This window comes from Varanus komodoensis, unplaced genomic scaffold (genome assembly GCF_004798865.1).
Source record: "Varanus komodoensis strain SLA01 unplaced genomic scaffold, ASM479886v1 scaffold14_1, whole genome shotgun sequence".
NCBI lineage: Eukaryota > Metazoa > Chordata > Lepidosauria > Squamata > Varanidae > Varanus > Varanus komodoensis.
The window spans coordinates 16979942-16987567 of record NW_025335438.1 but is presented as its reverse complement, the minus strand read 5'-3'; the positions used below and the strand labels follow the sequence as shown (position 1 = coordinate 16987567).

At 41.3% G+C, this 7626-nt stretch overlaps 1 protein-coding gene across 1 annotated transcript in view; it reads right to left on the bottom strand.

Moving 5' to 3' along the window:
• The window catches only part of LOC123020522 (transmembrane protein 68-like), a 16187-nt gene that overhangs the window by 6849 nt on the left and 1712 nt on the right, over positions 1-7626 (bottom strand). The gene's annotated exons all lie outside the window — the stretch shown is intronic.

Sequence of the window (7626 nt, the reverse complement as noted above, 5' to 3'; positions counted from 1 at the left end):
GCTAAGAAAAGGAAATAGTATTTAAAAGATTAGTGTTTACAGAAATCCCAGGGAAGAGGCTAAGTTCTAACCCTTATAGTCCTTTGATTATTAATGTTTACTTTTAAAATGCATATAAGTGTATAACTTTTACCAGCAACAAGCCCACCATGAAACTGCACAAATCAGTTTATATACATTGGGTCTATTTTATCTGTCCTGTGCTTTGAATGTTTCCACATTCCCACAGCTTTCAATAAAAGTTGTTGCTTTTCCTTTCCTAATTAGGTAGGATTTTGCTGGTTGAGCTAGCATCTTGGAAACATGCTTAATTGTTGCATTACTGATTAATAATGATGATTCATTTTGATAACTAAATACATCACATTTAAAACTTCGCCCATGCTGTGCTCTCATACTACCTTTCATGTCCAGCAATATAACAGGTAGACTATTCCAAATATAAGTATCTCATTTCTAATAATGAGAGCCAATGTGGTGCCATGGTAAAGAGCATGGGACTGGGACTCAGGCGACCTGGGTTCTAGTCCCTGCTCAGCCATGGAGCCAACTGGGTGACTTTGGGCCAGTCACAGCCTCTCAGCCCAACCTACCTCACAGGGTTGTTGTTGTGGGGATAAGATGGAGGAGGAGAATGATATAAGCTGCCTTGAGCCCTTTGTAGGAAAAAGGCAGGATATAAATAAATAAATAAATAAAAAATAAAAATAATGCACACAATGTAAAAATAAGCTTTATATCTGGGAGGAGATTTTCTAAATGTTGACAAGCAACAATTCTCTACGTATATTGGGTATCTGCCTGTGTTCCTTTGGCTGTGACCCTTCCTTTACTGGAAGCAGACCTACATTCCATTCCATTCATACATCATGGTCACAGGTCAGGAAAATTGATAAACAAATAAAAATAGCAATCACAGTCAACACAAGTACAGTTTTTACAATATCTTCACACAAGAAGATTTTTCATAATTTGCATAGCACTCATAAAAATTTGGCAATGATTTCATTAGCATAAGAGAATACATTTCTTAAACAAATTAATACCAAAGTGGAATAATTATTACAATAAAGGTCTATTATTAATGGTATAATCAATTCCATTAATTACAGGGAATTCCCTATAATTCTATGAATTCCCTATAATAGCTGCAATATAAGAGAATGTATTCTACTGTTTCTGCTGCTGCAGCACCATGAAAACATACCTGTTCATTGACTGGAATCATGCTAAACTATCCATTTTAATAATGTTGATGGTAGCACATTAAAGAGGGCAAGAATATATATTCTTCTATACTTCGGAATAACTAATGTGTACAGACATGGGGCTGCAATAATTCCAGCATTTTAGCCTATCCTATAGAGCTTCTCCATCTCTCACTTCCAGTGGGTAACATAATTATCTGTACACAGTAGAGAAGGGCAGCTACCAGGAGCTGCTGGAAAATGCCAACATAGCCACCATTTAAAGGCTCCAGTCCATGCCTTGCACTCCACAGATCAAACCTCCACTTCCACATAGGTGGCTGCATTCTGCACACAGACCAGGGGGAGGGGGGCAGAGCTTCCTAAGAAAAATAGGCGAAATGTTTTTTTCCATTTGGGAACAAAATCCCAAATGGGGATGCCATAACAAAGGAGGGCCAAGGCCTTGGCTTTGAAAATTTATATTGCAGAAGCAATACAAGGGCCACCTGGGGTATAGAAGAATCTCCTGATTCTTTCTGCCAGATCTCCTGCTGGCTGAATTTGCTGATTCAACTGCCTGTCTATGCTGTTCGGACCAGAGCCCGCTACTCTGCACAGACCACAGCCCGGTACATTTGAACTCCTGGATATTGTATATGCAAAACTTGCTTAATTGTATCGCCATTTAAAGTGCATTCAAAATGATTCTAGCTTTAGAGAATGCTAGGACTTTGGACATTATAGTTAACAGTCAGGCTATTTTCAGAGCAATAGATTGCAGCAAATGCAGCTAGTAAATGATTTAACCCAGCTCAGGAAAGTGACAGCAGTTCAGCATCACCAGCATACAAAAGTATAGAAATCCTAGTGTTGCACAGTCTGGGAGCATGAGAATCTAGGTTACAAAAATGGAAAGCTAAACCATTTAGAAACAGATTAAAAGGGAAGGGGCCAAAAGCAACTCTGTCTGACTCCCCTTGTAAAAGGGATTGAGTTAGAAGCTTGTCCCTGCAGACCACATCTGATGCAACTAGAAGTCTGCTTGGACAAACTTCTAATAAGGAATGGTAGGTGCTTGTCCATTTTATGTAGTTTCGACCCTAAGGGTTTCCCCAGGACCTGATCAAAAGTCAATTTAAGGTCTGTAAAGGCAGTAAATAGTTTCCCACCAGAAACTGAAGTATGCTTCTCTGCCAAATGACCCCACACTCAGCAGTAGTCTAAGGCTGAAGCTAAGTCTAAGCTTTAAGCCCAATCTGTTCCTCACCTATTCTACAATTCAGTTCAGACAAACTGCCCTTAAAAGGCAATTCTTTATAGAAGAGAACTTCAAATAGACAGTGCTTTCATTTTGTTTTGGTACCTTCTAAGATGCCGAAAGAACATCCAGGTCAAAAGAAAAGGAGAGGAGTCCCAAATAAATCTTCAGGAGTCCCAGATAAATGCTGCTGCTCATGCCTCCATCCGAAAAGGCAATGCCTATTATAAAACTTAAATACCTTGCAGGAAGTTTCTCAATAACCAAAATAAATCTCTTAGGGCAGGAATAGTTCTCTCACCATTTTTTGACAATGGAAAATCTGCTTGGTTTAGCCCAGATATCTGGCATCCTTCCAGGGTTATTGATATAAACAAAGAAGGCCGGCAATGGAAGAATCCACCAGTCTGGATTCAATTTGGGTCAGTGTCTGGTGGAACAGAGTCTGGGCCAGGAGCTTTGCCAGGAATAAGTCTGTCAATCAAATCTATAATCTCACTAGGAAGAAATTCACTGGACTGCCATTCTGGAACCTCAGAGGTCAGACAAGACCTGTGCAAGGAAAGAGTCTTAGAATCATGAAGTATTGCAGAAAAAAGTTTATCCTTCTTTTAGTTAGATATACAACAAGCAGGATATTCTTGCAGCTCTGACAAGGATCCCATTACAAGTTGCCAAATAACATACTGTCCTTTTGTATAAAACATATTAATAAATTTCATTTCTCTCTCTCTCTCTCTCTCTCTCTCTCTCTCTCTCTCTCTCTCTCTCTCCTTTTGATTAATCAGAACCTTATACTCTCCTTTCACTTTATATCTCTGGTAAACATGTGCTTCCCTTCTCTCAATACGCAGGATAAACCTGCCTGCTCTTATGCTTGAGCAATCTACACTTGTTGTCAAACCAGCTTTTGTTTCTGTGCCAGGGATCAAGCTGTCACAAGAGCCCTCTGTATACTAAAGATTGATATCTCATAATCTTTATGAGATGGCAGAGTTTGAGGTGGCTGGATGAGATCACTGAGGAGGAAGGTGTGGTTTTAGGTGCACTCCAGAGGATGATGGAGGACAGGAGAACCTGGAGGAATGCTGTCCATGGGATCGCAAAGAGTCAGACACAATTTTGTGATTGAACAACAACTTCCATTTAAGATAGTTTTATTCTGTTGGCATGACTAATGAGCTTAACACACACAAGCAAAGTTTTGATTGAATCTGTTAGAATGTCTAGGATGTGGACATTGTCCTACAGAATCATAAAAGAGCAGAGCTGGAAGGGACATATAAGGATCTGGGTTTTGATAACATAAGCTCATTATTTCATGTGCTGCACTCTGGTAGGGATCCAGGCCGTCTTCTGTGTGACAGCCTTTCAGGTAGTTGAAAAGCGCTATCTATTCCATTCAGTAATCATGGTCACAAAGGAAAATTAATAAATAAAAATAACAATAGTAGAATAAAAACAGAAGTAAAATAAGCACGGGAGGAAAATACTTTGGAGGAGGCAGGACATGGCCCCTTTGGCTGCTGGACCAGTAAACAAGCTGATCACGAAAGCCACTTTTACCCAACCAGCTGGAAAATTCTTCTGATCAGAGCTACATGTACAATTGGCAGAGTGCCAGAAAAGTAGCAGACTCATCTGGATTCCCATCACCTTTTTCTGAGGGGTGCCACTGGACACTTACATTTTAGAACAAGAGCTGGAGAAGGCAGTCAAGTCTGCAGAGGGTTTCTTTGAGACTCAGGATAGCTACAGCACTGGCATATCACTGAGGACCTGGTGTTCGTGTAATACAGCCTCCATTGTGCCAGTGAAGGAGGGCTGGTGCACAGAATAGCAGTGGCAAAGAAGCAGTCCTGCTCTGTGCCCCCAAATGCCCGGTCCTCATACTACCCTTCCTAAAAAAAGTCAATTTGTCCAAATGTCAAGGCCATCAGGTTTGTAAACCCAGAGTTTAAGTCAGGTAGGTGTTTCCAAAGGAATGTCCAGGATACAGGCCAAAAGTTTGAAATGAAGCCTGAATTCCCTGGACCATAAATGAGTGGTCAACCAGCCTCTCCTTCTTCTTAGCTTGTCCAGGTCAGCAACCTTGCTTTGAAGAAATGCACTTCTTCCCTGGAAGCCAGGAACTCATTACCAGAAGCACACGCAACAGTCAACAGATAGGCTCTGACCAAACCATTTGATTTACAATACATGAAAACAAGAGCTGTTTTCCTGGACTTTTTCATCGAAAGATTAGAGATTCTCTCACCAAGCTCCATTTCTGTTATAAGATCATATCCGACAGACAACACACCTGGTGAATTAATTATTCTTGCCCATTAGCTGCATTAAACAGCTGTATGGTATCTTTGTGTATGTGTGTGACCTAGACAATTCACAAAACGTTTGGGTCCCTGGCTACTGGCTCCTACTATCACTGGGATCACATTTCCAGTTGGTGTACTGCTTTCCTCTCTCCTGCTATACACCAAGACCCTTGAGAATTATGTAACTCAAGAGAACACTGCACATAGGGATGCATGAACCTGACTGTGCCCTCAAAAGAGAGGTGGAGTTCAAGTGCAGAAGTGTCCTTCCTCTGATTTTGAGAAGGGCCTGTTTGCTTTGCATAGTGCTTCTTGGGCTCTTGCACACCTAACAAGGGTTGGCAATGGTACACCTGTGGCTGGAGATCGCCTGAAGCATCATCTAGTCTAGCTTCAGTGTTTTTCCACACTTCAATGAGATTATAGCTACAACTGATCTCTGCTGGATTCCAGTAAGGTACCCCACTTCTCCCTACCGCTTGGGTGCTGGAGCACATGCTATTGTCTCGGAATGAAAGAAAAGACTGGTGCAGGACCTGTGTGTGGGAACAGCACTCTGGGGCTGATATTGCTGGACCAAAGGCATCTGGGTCTTGCCATGATGCTAGAGGGAGAGAGGGCAGCCAGTGTCTCAGGTTACAGCCTCCTGAGAGATTCCTCATGCTCAGAAGAGAAGGCAGAGGAGCAGAGGTGGGCAGGTGACTTCTGCAATGTCCAGGTCACCAAATGAAGACACTCTGTCGGGGCATGAGAACCAGCCCACACTGGAAAAGGAGGAAGAGATTTCTGAAGTGGGTGAGGGAGGAGATTGAGAGGGAGCTCCTTGCCCTGTGAGGTGCCAAGAGGCAAACAGGAGGCCCAGCTAAAGTGTTCCCGATGTTCCTGCTGCCTAGTTCTCAAGTGGCAGGAGTCACCCTGAGGGTGAAGTCAGATTCTTTCTGAAGTGGTGGGGGAAGGAGGGGAGGTTTCAGTTAGGATTCATTTCTTTGCATAAGCAGAAGCTTCCCCCACATCTTAAGATCAATGCTTCTTTGGTTTCTGTTGTTTTGTGACCTGTAAACCTCTAACTGAGGGCTGTGTTTCTTTCCAAGGTTTCATCAAAATATTCTGGAGAGAGAAAATGGACAAGAGGGGAAATCCTTCTCATGACAACTGTGGGGAGTTCATCTTTACATTCTTATAGGTATTATTTCGGAAGTGAGATGAGTCGTGCCGATACCAATACAAATTATCAGTTGGTATCTGAATCACTGGGAAAGGAATTGGCAATATTGTAGTACTGAGCACAACTGTTCAAGAAATGTTTTATTTCAGGCATTCTATGATGAAACATGCCTCCATGGGAATATTTGGTTGTTGATAAGCCAAAAAGGTTTGCAAATCTTCCAACTGGCTTATTGTGGCTGTCAAGGAACAAGAAGGAAAGAGCTGTTTCTTTTCTGTTTCCTGAAACTTCCACTGCTCTGAGCTGAGGATAATTATCTTGTGATCAATGCTTCCTTTTTACAAAGAGGTAAGGTAAATAAATTCAGTCAACAAATGTGTATGCTATGTTGTATTCTTCTTTCTGCATTCTACATGGAGAGCTAGGAATGGCCAAAGCAGGAGGAGGTCATGATTGGAACAATAGAAAGGACAATAGAAAGTTATGGTGGGGCAATCCCCCACCCCTCAACAAACATTCAGACACATTAATTTATACCCTAATAGAATCTGGGATAGCAGTATATGGCTAAGAGAAAATGTTAGCCCTGTATGCTGCTGCTGTGAGAAGTCCTAATTCTACATGGGGCATAATCTGAAAAGGCTGGAGAATCTGCCAATACCATACTGCCCTTCTGATGTAACCACACTTGGAATACTGTGTGCAATTTCAGGCAACAGATTTCAATAGAGATGAAATCTGTTCAATGAAAAAGCAAACAAACCCACTGGTTTCACACCAGAGTTAAGGCTATTTCATATTGACTCAAGATGACCAAGACCAGAAAATGGTGAGCCAAGACTGACCCCTTATAGGCTTGGTCTATGATCAGTGGTGGTGTTGTATAATGTCACAAATTCTGCTTCTGTAGAACTTTCCCATGGTTTCCAAGCACAAATCCAGTTGGGAAGGATAGATGGTATACCTGTGACCACCAAGTTTTTCCAAAGTGTTCTGGTTTTGTACTGCTTAATGTTACCTACAAGGTTTAGCATATTGCTAAAATTTCCATCCACACTTCCATGTTTCTGATCACTATTAATGGGTATGAATAAGAATGAGAAGCAGTATCAGCAAAGCAATGGAGTTTAAATGTTTTCAGGACTAACTGCTGAGTTCCAAAGGCTGTATTTCTGTGTGCCTGAAAATCTCATGATCTCTATTAGTCTTTTGTGTACCTTTGTTGATTACCTCTACCTCTCAAACACAGTCTTTTCCACTTGTGCTCTTAAGGTCACTTAATTTTCTGTACAATGCAATTTATTAATGAAGCAGGAGAACATGAGCTTAAATAGAAACTCTTCTTTTTCTGTATCAATTCCCTAGCCACTTTATACTCATGGTCTTAATGTAACTGGTCGCAATCTATTTTTTTTCTGAAAGAAAAACTGTCTTCAAAGGGAGGCATTTATTTATGTTGTTGTTGTTAGCATTAATACTATTAATGAAATATGTAAAGCAGTGAATTCTGTTCCAAAGGCAGGTTTTTGGTGTGACTCTGAAGCTCTTCTGCTGCTTCTTCTTACTACTGTTTTAGTGTAGCTGAGCAGATTTCTCCTGCTCACTGTTTTGTACTCATGATCATAACATCCCTTGAGTTTCTCAGCAATGGGAATGGAACAGGATACTCTGGAGCCAAAGCAATGCCTTCTGTTGCTT